This window comes from Ambystoma mexicanum, chromosome 1q (assembly GCF_040938575.1).
Source record: "Ambystoma mexicanum isolate Mex_15411 chromosome 1q, UKY_AmexF1_1, whole genome shotgun sequence".
Classification (NCBI taxonomy): domain Eukaryota; kingdom Metazoa; phylum Chordata; class Amphibia; order Caudata; family Ambystomatidae; genus Ambystoma; species Ambystoma mexicanum.
This window is the reverse complement of record NC_090922.1, coordinates 969487016-969503694: the sequence shown is the minus strand read 5'-3', so window position 1 is coordinate 969503694 and position 16679 is coordinate 969487016.

The following is a 16679-nucleotide window of genomic DNA, read 5'->3' as shown; positions in this document are numbered from 1 at the left end:
CATATTGAATACAGCTTTGGCTGTCCTTCAAATGGAAAGTCTCCATCATTTGCTCAAACAACTCTAAGTGCTCCCAAACAGAATACTTAGCGTTCTTATGGTAAGGCGTGATGACGCTCCTGATCGCCTTAATCTGCTTTAAGGGGTCCTTAAGCAAGGCCCTTTTTGCCTTATTGGCCTTTTTGGTTCGGGTAACCCTTGTCCATTCATCCTCTGACTCAGAGGCACTGCTCCCAGAGGTTCCTGTCTGCTCTTCCAGGTTTTCCCGGATTCTGCGAGCCTGGGAATGGCTGGCAGAATGTGGGGACCTGGTCTCCTGTGTCCTGCGCAGTTCAGAGGAGTCTTCAGATTCCTCCTTGCTGCCAGGATTTGATGGGTACCCCCCCCACTGACCTAACTGGGCAGAGGTTTTCAGGATGCCCTTAATGGGCCTACTCTCCTGGGGTTCCCCATTAAATTGCACTGTGCTGGGGTGCCCATACCCGGATGCCCGCCCCTCCATTCCTGGGTGGTACTGGCCTATGAGCCCCATGCTTCTGGCTGGATAGTAATCTGCCATCCCTGTGGCCCTGTGCTCATGTGCGCCAGGGGACATGGGGGTGGCAGAGTCCAGGGACCGAGAGAGATAAAGGCCTCTGGTACTAGGGCTCCTGGGGTTATGCTCAGGAGTTTCTCTTTCCCAGCGAACCTCAACTCTATCCGCCCCTGCTCCCTGTTGCAATGCAAGAGCCTGCGCCTTCAGTTCCTCAGTTAAGGCCTTACTAGACTGTATCAGTCTCTCCTGCATCGCTACCTGTTGTTGGAGCCTATCATTGTGCTGGCAGAGAGCCTCATTCTCTCTCTGCGTTTCCTGATTGGTCCTGGAGCACTGGGCCAGTCTTTGCTGCAGGAGGGTTACCTCCTGAGCTGTGTCCCTATTGGCCTGCTCCTGTCTTGCCAGAGCATCCTCCACCCTCCTGGTGTGCTCTAGCAAGTCCTGGTGTTCTTTTTGGAGGTCACCCAGTCCCTGGTGGGCCAGGTGATTTTCTTCCATTTTCCTTTTTAAGTGGCAGACTTCCTGGCCTAAGGTATCCCTTTCCTGACTAAGAGCCTGCATCGGTGCCGCCAGGTCGTCCCTTTGCCTTTGGAAGGCACCAGCTTTCTGGCGCTCCTGATCAAACTCTGCCTGGGTATCCAGGTCTTTCAGAATCAGCTTGTTGCTCTCTGCCTTCACTCTATCTAGATGACTTTTCAGGGTGGCTACCTGCTCCGTGCATGCCCTGTTAAAGTCTAATTGTTGCTCCAGCTTTTTCTGGCTCTGCAGTAAGGAGTCCAAACTGTCTCGGTGCTCCTTCTGCAGGGCCAGAAATCTAGTATCCTGGTCAGCCTTTTCCTGTTGCAGTATATCCATGTCCTCTTTTATTTTAATGATATACTGCCTACTGTCATTTTCTGACTCCTGGCTCCTGAGCAGCCTCTGCTTAGAAGAGTCCAGCTCAGATTGGGCCTTCTGTAATGCCAGCAGTTGCCTACTCGCCAGATCTTGGCCTTCAGCACATTTGTCCTGCATGGCTCCCATATGTAAATATAAATATGCCACTACCCTGGCAATCTTGTTGTGCTCATCCTTGGCCTTAGAGGACATATATAGTTCACTCAGGGCCACATGTAAGGGACCCTGGTCTCTCCATATATCTGACCCTGTTTCCGTGATTTGGGGTGTGATGGCCTGCAACCAGACTGTTTGGTCCTGGTGAGTCCACTCACCTCTCACAAATAGTTTATGTAAGAAGTGCTCTCTGGCTATTTTCATATCTACCAAGGTCGTCATTCTAGAGATTGGTCTCTGTCCTGACTTACAGAAGTTAGTATTTTATTTTTGCAGAACAGAACTTTTCTTGGAGTGTCCCTTTTGAGGAATGCTTCACAGCGTAATGCAGCGTGGTGATCCGACTGGATGTATGTATCCCGTCAGTTAGCACACTGTATTAAGCTGCACAAGTGGTATTCTAACCCAGAATCCCGGCTACGAGCCCCCAATCTGTAAGAGGATTCAATTCAGCACTACAGCCAAGTCAACGCCTAGTCTAGAATACTGAATGAAAACCCTTATTGATATATCTTTATGTCCAGTTCATGCGTTCTGGATGACTACCCCTATATAACACCCCTCTCTTAGAATCCCCCTGACCTGTGGGATGTATTTACCCATGCATCCGAGCCCTACCTCAAAACTGTGCAGTACTGACATGGAAAACATCATGATGGCCAGAGCTTCCCAGAAAATGCACAGGGAAATGCATGAAGAATAGGCTGCCACTCATTTTTGCCGATGTTATGGGCACAGAAGGACGCTGCCTAAAAACCACCATTGGACTACCCACACAGTAGTCTGAAACCATTGGGAGTGGCAATGCTGATTGCCAAAAGCAAACCCATAACTGTTGGGAATTCATTTTCTTAAATCCCAAAAAGGGGTGCAGTACCAGTACTCACCACTATCAGAAAGCCGGCGTTTTAAAACCACCAGATTTTACTTTTTTGTAGAAAACTGAATAAATGAACCCAAAACATGCCAAAGAAAGACTTACTGAGAGGTGGATACAATGTAAAGTTATATTCTGAAGTGACTTGAAGGTTTATAACAAGACTGGCTGAGCTGTGGATTTCAGCAGTTTAAGTAAATTTGGACTGAAAGACACTAAAAAAATCTAAATGTTTAAATTGACTGAGTGACCTACTTTTGAGTGTCACATAGGTTGCAATTGTTTAAATGTCATAGTTTTAAACTTAGAATCAGCCTTCTAGCTGCATATGTGAAAATGTTTAGTTTTATTTGAATGCAGAAACTGGGGAACAGAAATGACATGTAGCTAAAAACTGGCTTAAAGAGATTCCAATTTGCCTGGCAACTACCCCCATCAGGAGTGAAACTTGAGTCACAGCTGTGTTCCCAGGCCTAGCTGCCCTTTTGCTGCTCACACCAAAAGGGATATGACACTTCCCTGATTGAATTACCTGGGCTCTGCAGGAAATTGAACAAAGCCCTGTCTTGACTCAGGCAAATGTTTTATGGCGGGAGTCGTAAATGGAGATTTCTCCTGGAAGCACAGGGGAGGGGCACTGCCTGTGAGAGCAAGCTGGCTTGGCAGAACTGTTAAAACCAGAAATTCAACCTTGTGCTGGAGGAAAACCACACCCCTTTGGGGCCAGAACATAACTCTAAAAAGATGAATAACTCATAGAGCGGACATGTGAAAATTGTATAAATGACACCATAATTCTTGTGATTTTTCTGCCCACATTTTAAGAGGTTTTTAGAACCGGTGGTATGTTCAGGGGGGTTTTAGCGGAAAAGAGGATATTACTCAAAATGTGTGCATGTGAAAAATCTGACACTTCATCAACTAATGTCCATACTCCTTGCGCACATGTGTGTAAATTTGGGTTAATGTCCGAAATTGCGAAACCAGTTAAAAAGTGAAATATGTGCCATTTCTGAATGCAAGCTCTCAGGAAGAGCAGAGTTTGAACAGGGTATACCTCCTGTAATGCATGATGGGTGCATATGATTTTAAAACAATATGTACCTCTGCAAATATGTATTTGGTTCAAATCTAGATTTGTGTGCAAGTTAACAGGAGGAGTGGACTTTCTGCAGGCTGTAAAATGACATCACTCTGACACAACTTAGCTCCCCCAATCAGGGGAGAAATGAAAGCTTGGCCAATGATAAGTGGAGAGGGGCTGGCTAGTGATGCTGCTCACACCCACCCATTTTAAAAACACATAAAAGCAGAGAGACAGGACAGATAGGGACTTTCAAATCCATTTGCAGCTGGAAGCTCTGCCGGGAAAATCCATACTTTACCTCCATCAATCTCCAGAGAAAGCTGTGCAGAAAGATCCAGACTTTAAATCCCTCAATCTTCAGAATCCAGAGAGAGAGCAGACCCAGATCACTGTGAAGTGCAGAGACCAGAGTCCCGTCTAAAACCTGACCAGATCCATGACGAGGCCCATTTCACTCAAGAATATAGTGTGAGTACCTAGAAAACTGTGCAGAACTCCTAGTTAAAATAATATAATCCAAGCTATTTTAATCTAAGTAGAACTGCCTCCTAACTGTCACCTGTCATTTGTAAAGCTGTCACTTGTCATTTTCTAGTTGCAAGCTGCACTTGTCTTTTTGAACTTTAAAATTTCAAATCTGAAAAACGACCTTTATTTATTCGCTCATATCTCAGTGACCGTTTGTGCTAGAGACTTGCAGTAACTTTCATCTGGAAGCTGAGATCCTAGGCTTTCCTAGGACCTCAAAACGATATTTCTAGCCCTTGTAGTTCCTCTGTAATCGCACCAGACGCATTCGCGATTTTTACCGCGATTTGCAAATTTCTCCACTTGCAAAAAGATAGCTGCTTTTGCTTTCCTCTGAAAGAAATTCGTTTAACCTGCTAGTTACACCCTAGATCCTTGCTAAAGTGAGCCTGGACTAATATTAACTAGATACCACTCACCCTGAACCTCCTAGAGGGAATTAAAAGCATTTTAGCATATTTTTTTCTACATTGCCAGCACATTTAAAAGCATTTTGCCTGTGTTTTCAACTTCTGTAGTCTAAGTTGCTGGGTGAAATGAATTACATTTGAATTGCATTTCTGAGAATTGTGTGCCTTCCCTCCATTTCCCTGCATTGCATAAAAGGGGGGGTGAATTGTACAAGAAAGTGATTACATTGTCTTTGCTGAAATTCTATCAAGTTATTTTCTTTACTGCATTTCATTCCACATTGCATCCATTGGAAACCATAAAAATATTGTTGCTATCCCATCCATTTCATGTCAACTCCTTAGTGATTATCAAGAAGTGTGCTAGTGCCAGATTCTCCGTTGTTAATCTTTACCATCTCAGATTAAGGGTGCTATTCAATTATTAATTTATTCTAAAGTGTGATATATATACCTATTGTTTAAACTATCAATTAAACCTTTTAACTTGCAAAACAGAACTACTTCTTGGCTCAGTGGGGTCAGGAGGATTCCAAGAGAGGGGTGTTATATAGGGGTAGTCATCCAGAATGCATGAACTGGACATAAAGATATATCAATAAGGGTTTTCATTCAGTATTATAGACTAGGCGTTGACTTAGCTGTAGTGTTGAATTGAATCCTCTTACAAATTGGGGGCTCGTGCCGGACGTTTGGATTAGATCTATCACTTGTGCAGATTAATGCAGCGTGCCAGCTGACCAGATACACATATCCGGTCGGAGCACACGCTGTGTTACGCTGTAAAGCACTTCTCAAAGGAACGCTCTAAGAAAAAGGTCTGTTTTGCAAAAATAAAATACAAACTTCTGTAAGTCAGGACAGAGACCAATCTCTAGAATGACGACCTTAGTAGACATGAAAATAGCCAGAGAGCACCTCTTACATAAACTATTTGTGAGAGGTGAATGGACTGAACAGGGCCAGGATGCCTGGTTGCAGGCCATCACGCGACAGGTCACTGAAACAGGGTCAGACCTATGGAGAGATCAGGGTCCATTACATGTGGCCCTGAGTGAACTATATATGGCTCCTAAAGCCAAAGATGAACACAATAAGATTGCCAGGGTAGCGGCATATTTATATTTACATATGGGAGCCATGCAGGACAAATGTGCTGAAGGCCAAGATCTGGCGAGTAGGCAACTGCTGGCATTACAGAAGGCCCAATCTGAGCTGGACTCTTCTGAGCAGAGGCTGCTCAGGAGCCAGGAGTCAGAAAATGATAGTAGGCAATATATCATTAAAATAAAAGAGGATATGGGCATCCTACAACAGGAAAAGACAGACCAGGATACCAGATTTCTGGCCCTGCAGAAGGAGCACCAAGACAGTTTGGACTCCCTACTGCAGAACCAGAAAAAGTTGGAGCAACAGATCAATTTCAACAGGGCATGCGCGGAGCAGGTAGTCACCCTGCAAAGCCAGCTAGATAGAGAGAAAGAAGAGAGCAACAAGCTGATTTTGAAAGACCTGGATGCCCAGGCAGAGTTTGATGAAGAACGCCAGAAAGCTTGTGCCTTTCAAAGGCAGAGGGACGACCTGGCGGCACAAACGCAGGCTCTTAGTCAGGAAAGAGACGCCTTAGGCCAGGAAGTCTGCCATTTAAAAAGAAAAATGGAAGAAAATCACCTGGCCCACCAGGGACTGGGTGACCTCCAAAAAGAACACCAGAACTTGTTAGAGCACACCAGGAGGGTGGAGGATGCTCTAGCAAGAAAGGAGCAGGCCAATAGGGACACAGCTCAGGAGGTAACCCTCCTGCAGCAAAGACTGGCCCAGTGCTCCAGGACCAATCAGGAAACACAGAGAGAGAATGAGGCTCTCTGCCAGCGCAATGATAGACTCCAACAACAGGTAGCGATGCAGGAGAGACTGATAGAGTCTAGTAAGGCCTTAACTGAGGAACTGAAGGCGCAGGCTCTTGCATTGCAACAGGGAGCAGGGGCGGATAGAGATGAGGTTCGCTGGGAAAGAGAAACTCCTGAGCATAACCCCAGGAGCCCTAGTACCAGAGGCCTTTATCTCTCTCGGTCCCTGGACTCTGCCACCCCCATGTCCCCTGGCGCACATGAGCACAGGGCCACAAGGATGGCAGATTACTATCCAGCCAGAAGCATGGGGCTCATAGGCCAGTACCACCCAGGAATGGAGGGGCGGGCATCCGGGTATGGGCACCCCAGCACAGTGCAATTTAATGGGGAACCCCAGGAGAGTAGGCCCCTAAAAGGCATCCTGAAAACCTCTGCCCAGTTAGGTCAGTGGGGGGGGTACCCAGCAAATCCTGGCAGCAAGGATGGATCTGAGGACTCCTCTGAGCACCACAGGAAACAGGAGACCAGGTCCCCACATTCTGCCAGCCATTCCCAGGCTCGCAGAATCCGGGAAAACCTGGAAGATCTGACGGGAACCTCTGGGAGCAGTGCCTCTGAGTCAGAGGATGAATGGACCAGGGTTACCCGAACCAAAAGGGCCAGTAAGGCAAAAAGGGCCTTGCTTAAGGACCCCTTAAAGCAGATTAAGGCGATCAGGAGCGTCATCACGCCTTACCATAAGAACGCTAAGTATTCTGTTTGGGAGCACTTAGAGTTGTTTGAGCAAATGATGGAGACTTTCCATTTGAAGGACAGCCAAAGCTGTATTCAATATGTAAAGTGGACCTTCTCCCCGGAATACTCCAGTTTCTTTGCGGGGCTGGAGGACCAAAATCATTTAAGATGGTCCACCTATAAGGCGGCCATCTTGAAACATTTTTCCATTCATAGAAATCCTCAAGAGGCTCGCAAGGCAGCCTACAATTTGCAATGTGGGGAGGATCAGGCCCCACAAGAATTTGTGCAAGAACTAAAACGTGCTTTTGCGCAGACCACCAGAAGGGTGCGCACAGACAGTAGAGAATTCATTAATACATTTTTTCATGCCTTGCCCAAATACATAATGACCCAGCTCGTGAGGGATTTTCACGAGAAAAGATCTTTAGACTCGGTCATTGAACAGGCTACCCGGATCTATGAGGTGCAGAAACCGGTAGATAGCAAAAGTAATGCCCAGAAAAACCCCAAAGCCAACAGCACCCCTGCTGCTGCCAAGGTGGCAGAGGTAAAGGTCACCCCCGTTTTGGATTTGGAGATGGGGGGGCCTAAAAACCTACCTGCACCTAATAATGCTAGGCCCAGGAGGTCCTCGGGTCAGTCACAGACAGGGAGCCAAGGAGGCAGCCCCACAAATGGGGTCCCTCGCTCTCCTGATTATGTAAGTCCCCGTTACAAGGGAAATCGACCCATCCTGGGTTATGTGTGGACTCCCCCAGCCCAAGGGGGGGGATCCAACCGAGCACCGAACCCAGGGAACTTCCCTCCAAACTTTCCACAGGAGGGCAGAAATTTACCAAACCCTGGGCAGAACTTTTTCCCCAGATATCCACCCGACTTTCAGCCCCAAAATCCTCCACCCTTCTTTCCCCAATTCCCTGAGCCCAGACAACCTAATCCGGGAGAGGGGAGGCCAAGGGTGGAGGGGTACCCAAATCTTCCCAACCAGGGGTACTACCAAAGAAGGGATAGCTACCCTTCCCGGGATCAGCCAAGGGGAGAAAACAGGGCCCCGTATCAGCCTGAGCGGGTTTCCCAGTTAGAGCGCCAGGTTCAAAACATGGCGCGGGATCTGGGTCACATACTGAGGGCGCAGCAGAACCCTCAGAATGGCATGCCGGCGCAGAACGCACCCAACTCTGGACCTGGTGCCCCAGAACAATGATGGGGGCAGCACCCCGATAACTCACCGGTTCCCAGGGAGGAGGCACAAGGGGAAGGGGGGTGTAAAGCCTTGGAGGAAGCTTCCTTCCTCTCTTGTAAACAGCCCCTGGAAACCCAGGAACCGGAAACAAAATCTCTTGCCCCTGAAAGTCTGCCTCCTAAGGAGCAGAGGGGTGGTAGGAGAAACAAAAGACCCAAACAGACTCAGTTTGAGGAGGAGGTACAGATCTTCCAATTTGAGGGAGAGGGATCCTCAGAGGATCCTGGGAAAAGGATCCTCTCCTTCAGAGAGGGGGGAACTCCTCCCAAAGAAAAATGGGTCCCTAGGGATGCAAATCCAGACTGGGAAGATGGGGAGACTGAGCTACCGCCGCCCACCATCTCATCCCAGAACCAACAGCAAGAAAATCCCCTGGTTCAAACCCATCCTGGTGACTGCCTCCAAAAAGGGGGGGGCGGCCCAGAACCGGAGCCAGGGGAACCCACAATGGCTCTGATCTCCAGTTGCCAAATTTTTCTTTCAGATTCCCAAGGCTCTCCACAGAATTCTGCCCAAATTTCTTCTCTTGCAATGTCCAAAACCAGAAAATTAGCCCACCAGTTGTCCAAAAATGTGCATTATCTGTGCCCCCTTGAGGAGAAGGAGGGAAGATACTATGCCCCGGTACAAGTACAGGGGCAGGGTACAATTTTGGCACTGGTGGACACTGGATCTCAAGCTACCCTTCTGTCCAGAAGGGCCTTTGATGAACTGAATGCAGGAAGGGGAGAGAATTACCAAATTCCTCTCACCTCACTTCCTGGACAACTGCAGAATTTTGACGGGAAGGAAATTCCCGTCGAGGGGACGGCAGACTTGGACATTAAAATTGGGCGACACAAGTTGAAACACCCAGTCATAGTTGTGACTCCAGAGGGCACCCCTTGTTTACTAGGGAATGACCTCCTGAGAAGGTTGTCACCCCTAATAGATTGTGTAAACAAGGTCCTCTGGACCCAGACTAGCCGACCAATAAAATTAAAACAGAGTGTCAACCATGTTAGTTTAAACGGCACCTGCCACATGGTTGAACAAAAATCTGACCAAGTAGAATTCCACTTCCAGAATAGCCAAATTCCAGACGTGACAGTAATAGCAGTAGGACAACAGACTGGTGATGGAGGGTCCTCTCTATTTCTGAAAATCAACATTCCTTCCAGTTTAAGGTGTTATTCCACACTGGAAGGAAACACCCTGAAATTCTATACTAATCCACAATCTGAAACTCCCACTCCTATAGTCCAGAAAGACGTGAAATCAGCTCAGAGCCTGGCTGATATTCAGCAAATTGGAGAGCAGTTGTTCATCCCTGTTCAGTTAAATGATGGGAAGGACTCTGTTCTCGCTCGAGTGTGTGTGAACAACGGTAAGAGCTTCATCAGCGAAGCCATGTTCCGCCAACTCCCAAAAGATCCAGCCATTCCCACATTCAAACTGATAGACAAATGGGAAATGGACCTGGAAGCACCTAATTCCAAACATCCCCTGCCAAGCAGGTGTATGCTCAAAATCTCCATTGGCAACAAGAGCATAGTCCACAATTGTTGGGTCGTGCGAGACGACCCTGCCGCCTTTTACTTAGGCAGTGACATTCTCAATCGCTTTGCCATTAGTTTGGACCTAATAAACTTCAAAGCTTGGTCCCGATTAGCGGATAATCCCATGGCCTTTGATGATCCAGAAAAAGCATTTAGGTCAGCTCAATTGCTACCTTATGCAGTTGAAATTCAGATTAAAGAGGAAGTCACCATCCCGGAAAGGACCCGACAACTCTCCCTGGAAGTGAAAGTTAAAAGAGGACAATATTTGCAAAACCCTGATGCTTACATACATCTAAATGCTTCTCTCCAACAGCAAGGGTTGGGGGTAAACCCAACTCCATTAGTCAACATAGAACATGACACCATTCTAATAGAGGTGGATAACAGCGACTTAAAGAGTATTACTCTAGCCGCAGGCACCATTATTGGAATGGCGGTTGATGACCGACATTTTTCCATCGACTTAGTAAATGAACTGTTAGGACCAATCCCCAAGGACTGTTTTGACAGTGACAGTGAGGGCAATACAACACCAGACAGGATTTTTACCCGGCATGGGGGGAACTTCCTGGTGTACACTTCCTGCCCCTATGGTAAGGAAGATGTGACTTGTGACTTCAGGAGGGATGAGGTGATTTTCCAGGTCCATGAGGGCTGCCTTTCCCACCTGAAGCCTCCAGTCCAAATCAGCACTCTGACCAGGGACTTCTCCACCCAGCTGGAGGAGGCCGCTGAAATAGCCAAACCAGAAGTCTTTCCAGGCTTCAGGCAGATGGTGGAAGAGAGAGTCAACCTAGTTGATGCCTGTGTGACTCTGGAACAAAAGCAAAAGTTGAAACAAGTTTTCTTGGATTTCCAAGATCTCTTTGCGGTAGACTCATATGACTGTGGTCGCACTGACATCCACACAACAACAATCCCCACGGACCCTGGCATGACTCCTGTGTTTGTGAAGCAATATTGCTTGCCTCTCGCATCAATGGAGTCCCTTACTGAAATAATTAAGAACCTTGAGTCCAGGGGAATAATCCGTCCAGTCCACAGCACCTTCAATAATCCGGTGCTGGGAATATTGAAGCCAAACGGCCAGTGGAGACTCTGTGCTGACCTCAGGGAGCTCAACAAACGGGTCCATACTTCCCGATGGCCTCTGCCCTACATTGACCAAGGGCTGGCCCAGATCCAGGGGTCACAGGTATTCACTGCAATAGACCTGACCAATGGATACTGGACTGTGCCGGTCAGTAGGGAGGACCAATACAAGCTGGCTTTTACCTTTGGGGGCCAGCAATACACATGGACCCGGACTCCCTTCGGATACCTCAACTCCGGTAATGAGTTCAATATTTTCCTACAAAAGGCCATGCCCGACCTGGGTGCGAGGGGTAACCTGGCTTATGTAGATGATGTCCTCATCAAAAGTTCATCTGTGGAGGAACACATAGCGGAGATCCGTTATGTTCTGACGCAGTTGAGGGCCGCCGGAGCAAAACTTTCCTTTCAGAAAGCACAGTGGTGTAGAACCCGTGTTAATTTCTTGGGGCATGAGATTACTCCTCAGGGGCTCTGTCCCCAGGAAAAGAAAGATGAAGCACTTCAGAAACTGAAAGACCCCACAAGTCTGCGAGAACTAAGGAGCCTCCTTGGACTGACTAATTACAGCAGAAAGTTCATTGAGGGCTACGCAGAGATCACCAGACCCCTGACTCATCTCCTGAAGGGGGGGGTCAAGTGGGAATGGGGTCCAGAACAAGCCGAGGCAGTAAGACAACTCAAGAGAAGCCTCTCGCAAGCGCCTTGCCTAGCTTACCCTGTCAGAAACAAGGAGTTCTTCCTGGAGACGGGGTTCTCTAATACGTGCTTAACGGCAGTATTATACCAAAAGCATGACAAGGTCAATAAAGTAATCTCCTATGCGAGCAAAACTTTATCCTCTGTGGAGGAAAAATTCAACGATTGTGAGAAGGCACTCCTGGCAACGGTGTGGGCATTGAAGAATTACCGCCCGTTTATCCAGGGGGAACACATCATAGTGGAGACTCCACACCAGCCTCTGCAATATCTCCAAAGTGATAGAATCCGGGCCGGAAATGTGAGTAATTCCCGAATTACTTCCTGGATTCTGTCAATGCAAGGCTTTCCTGTGGAGGTCAGATATGGCCAAAACAAGAAGAGACCCCTCGCGCAAGGTCTGGCTGACTTGCATGATTGTGCCAGAGAAAACTGTCTCGAGGACGAAAGTCTAAAAATCAAGGACAACATGGAGGCATACCTTGATTCCCCACACAAAGTCTTTGAAGAGGACAAGTGTGAGGGAATGCCCACTGTCTATGTGGATGGATGCTCGTACCATGTTGACAACAACGGGGAGAAAGAACTGGTGGCTGGCGTAGGGAATGCATGGGTGAATGAGTCCCCAGAACCCTCCGCTGGATACAAAATTGGTCCCCGAAGTAGTCAGGTGGCAGAATTGATGGCTGTGCATCAGGCCATCCTCACTGCTGTCCAGCATCAACTCCACGAACTGGTCATAATCACAGATTCGGATTATGTACGGAACGGGTTCGTGGAGCACCTGGTTAATTGGAAAACCAGAGGCATCTTATGTGCTAACAACAAACCCTTGAAACATGGGAAGTTGATTCAAAACATTGATGATCTGGTCACCTCGAATGAGATGACCATCTATTGGAAAAAGATCAAGGGTCATTCCAAAGTAGAGGGACCAGACAAAACTGCAAATGACTTAGCTGATCAGCTGGCCAAAACCGGGGCCATCCAAGGGGATCTAATTGAGATTGAGTCCCTGTTGGGGGAAATCCAGGTCACTGCTATCACTAGGTCCCAGACAAATGCTCACAACGACCTTTCAATTGCACAATGGAGTAAGGAGACCCCTGATGCTGATTTGATTACCGCTCAGAAGGGGGATCCAATTATTGGTAAATTTTACCAGCACCTTGAGGACCCTGAGAACTTTCCCCTGACGGATACCGATTACATTGGGAAAGAGGACCTAAGAGTGTTGATGAAATGTCCAAAAATGTTCCGAATCCAAGACGGTTTGCTGGTAAGGAAATCCAAAGCTGGCCACGATCAGTGGGTGGTTCCTACCTCATTCAGAAGCCTGATGTTAAGTCACGCCCATGATGCGGCCACCGCCGGTCATAGGGGGTTTCACACAACATTGGAAATCTTAAGAGAGGTTGCATACTGGCCACACATGGGGTAGGACCTCGACCAATACTTGAAGGGGTGTCTTGTGTGTGCACAATTTCAGCCATCATCCCTCACGCACCGCGCGCCTCTCCAAAAGCGGGGGATGACACTGCCATGGTCAGATTTACAAATCGACTTTGTAGGCCCCGTGATTCGCTCTGCTAGGGGGAATAAGTACATGTTGACTGTGACATGCTTGTTTACCAAGTGGGTGGAATGTCTCCCAGCCCCAAATTGCAAGGCAGAAACTGCAGCTGCCTTGATGATTAACCACATCTTTTCCCGTTTTGGTCTACCTCAAAGGATTGAGTCAGACAGGGGTAGCCACTTCACCAGTGAAGTAATGACAAAGATGTGGGAGATACTGAGGGTCAAGAGAAAGCTACACATTGCTTATAGACCAGCTTCTTCTGGGGCAGTAGAGAGATATAACCGGACAATTGTGAGCATCTTAAAAAAGTTTGTGGCAGATTCTGGGCCAAGTTGGGATATCCGATTACCTCTGGTCCTAATGGCCATCAGATCTACCCCTTCATCTGCAACCAAAATGTCACCATTTGAGTTGATGACTGGGCGCAAGATGGTGCTTCCTCAGCATTTGCTCTACAGGACCCAAGAGCAGACACTGATAAATGCCTCCACTACTCATGAGTATGTGGAGAATTTAAGGAAACACCTCCAACATGCTTTTGCTTACGCTCAGCGGAATCTAGAAAGATCGGCTGATAGCATGAAGACCCATTATGACCTGAAAACTTCCAGGAAGGAATATCAGGTGAGAGACCGGGTCTATCTATACAACTTCCAAAGGAACCAGGCCAAGCAGCGCAAATTCTTGCCTACATGGAAGGGACCCTTTGAGATTATAGACAAAATCTCCCCAGTGGCCTACAAAATCCACATCCCCAAAGGTCCTTTGGCAGCGGGGGAAGACAAGTGGGTCCACATAAACCAGTTGAAATGTTGCCATCCCAGGCACACTCTGCAACAACTGGAGGAATCCTCTGGAATCCTAGCGGGTACTGTCTCAGACTAATTCAGTCCAACCATAAAACATACCACATCTAGTCTCTAAAATATTGTGATTTGCATGAAACTGTCTCTTAGTTATACTGTTTTTTTCCAAAATAAGAATGTAATGTTTCGTTATGATGAAATGCATATGCTGCCCCACTATCTCAACAGTGGTGGAAAAATGTCTATGGATAGGTATTGCCGCTCTTCCTTTGTCATCCTAGGAGAAAGAAAACCTGGAGACGGGCCAAGGAGGACGATCCGGAGACCGGGAGCAGAGACGCAATGGGCCCGGGGTACCGCCCAATATTCCCATCAGGACCGGCGAGGAGAACCGATCGATCCGACCGGATGGAGAAAAAGATGCTGAACTGTGCCATCTACCGGAAGAAGATGAGAACTACATCCCAGATCTTGCAAGTCCCATCAGTGAAACCGAATGGCCATCGCAAGAGGGGGGCTTGTGGGATGTATTTACCCATGCATCCGAGCCCTACCTCAAAACTGTGCAGTACTGACATGGAAAACATCATGATGGCCAGAGCTTCCCAGAAAATGCACAGGGAAATGCATGAAGAATAGGCTGCCACTCATTTTTGCCGATGTTATGGGCACAGAAGGACGCTGCCTAAAAACCACCATTGGACTACCCACACAGTAGTCTGAAACCATTGGGAATGGCAATGCTGATTGCCAAAAGCAAACCCATAACTGTTGGGAATTCATTTTCTTAAATCCCAAAAAGGGGTGCAGTACCAGTACTCACCACTATCAGAAAGCCGGTGTTTTAAAACCACCAGATTTTACTTTTTTGTAGAAAACTGAATAAATGAACCCAAAACATGCCAAAGAAAGACTTACTGAGAGGTGGATACAATGTAAAGTTATATTCTGAAGTGACTTGAAGGTTTATAACAAGACTGGCTGAGCTGTGGATTTCAGCAGTTTAAGTAAATTTGGACTGAAAGACACTAAAAAAATCTAAATGTTTAAATTGACTGAGTGACCTACTTTTGAGTGTCACATAGGTTGCAATTGTTTAAATGTCATAGTTTTAAACTTAGAATCAGCCTTCTAGCTGCATATGTGAAAATGTTTAGTTTTATTTGAATGCAGAAACTGGGGAACAGAAATGACATGTAGCTAAAAACTGGCTTAAAGAGATTCCAATTTGCCTGGCAACTACCCCCATCAGGAGTGAAACTTGAGTCACAGCTGTGTTCCCAGGCCTAGCTGCCCTTTTGCTGCTCACACCAAAAGGGATATGACACTTCCCTGATTGAATTACCTGGGCTCTGCAGGAAATTGAACAAAGCCCTGTCTTGACTCAGGCAAATGTTTTATGGCGGGAGTCGTAAATGGAGATTTCTCCTGGAAGCACAGGGGAGGGGCACTGCCTGTGAGAGCAAGCTGGCTTGGCAGAACTGTTAAAACCAGAAATTCAACCTTGTGCTGGAGGAAAACCACACCCCTTTGGGGCCAGAACATAACTCTAAAAAGATGACTAACTCATAGAGCGGACATGTGAAAATTGTATAAATGACACCATAATTCTTGTGATTTTTCTGCCCACATTTTAAGAGGTTTTTAGAACCGGTGGTATGTTCAGGGGGGTTTTAGCGGAAAAGAGGATATTGCTCAAAATGTGTGCATGTGAAAAATCTGACACTTCATCAACTAATGTCCATACTCCTTGCGCACATGTGTGTAAATTTGGGTTAATGTCCGAAATTGCGAAACCAGTTAAAAAGTGAAATATGTGCCATTTCTGAATGCAAGCTCTCAGGAAGAGCAGAGTTTGAACAGGGTATACCTCCTGTAATGCATGATGGGTGCATATGATTTTAAAACAATATGTACCTCTGCAAATATGTATTTGGTTCAAATCTAGATTTGTGTGCAAGTTAACAGGATGAGTGGACTTTCTGCAGGCAGTAAAATGACATCACTCTGACACAACTTAGCTCCCCCAATCAGGGGAGAAATGAAAGCATGGCCAATGATAAGTGGAGAGGGGCTGGCTAGTGATGCTGCTCACACCCACCCATTTTAAAAACACATAAAAGCAGAGAGACAGGACAGATAGGGACTTTCAAATCCATTTGCAGCTGGAAGCTCTGCCGGGAAAATCCATACTTTACCTCCATAAATTTCCAGAGAAAGCTGTGCAGAAAGATCCAGACTTTAAATCCCTCAATCTTCAGAATCCAGAGAGAGAGCAGACCCAGATCACTGTGAAGTGCAGAGACCAGAGTCCCGTCTAAAACCTGACCAGATCCATGACGAGGCCCATTTCACTCAAGAATATAGTGTGAGTACCTAGAAAACTGTGCAGAACCAATCTCCTAGTTAAAATAATATAATCCAAGCTATTTTAATCTAAGTAGAACTGCCTCCTAACTGTCACCTGTCATTTGTAAAGCTGTCACTTGTCATTTTCTAGTTGCAAGCTGCACTTGTCTTTTTGAACTTTAAAATTTCAAATCTGAAAAACGACCTTTATTTAATTGCTCATATCTCCGTGACCGTTTGTGCTAGAGACTTTCAGTAACTTTCATCTGGAAGCTGAGATCCTAGGCTT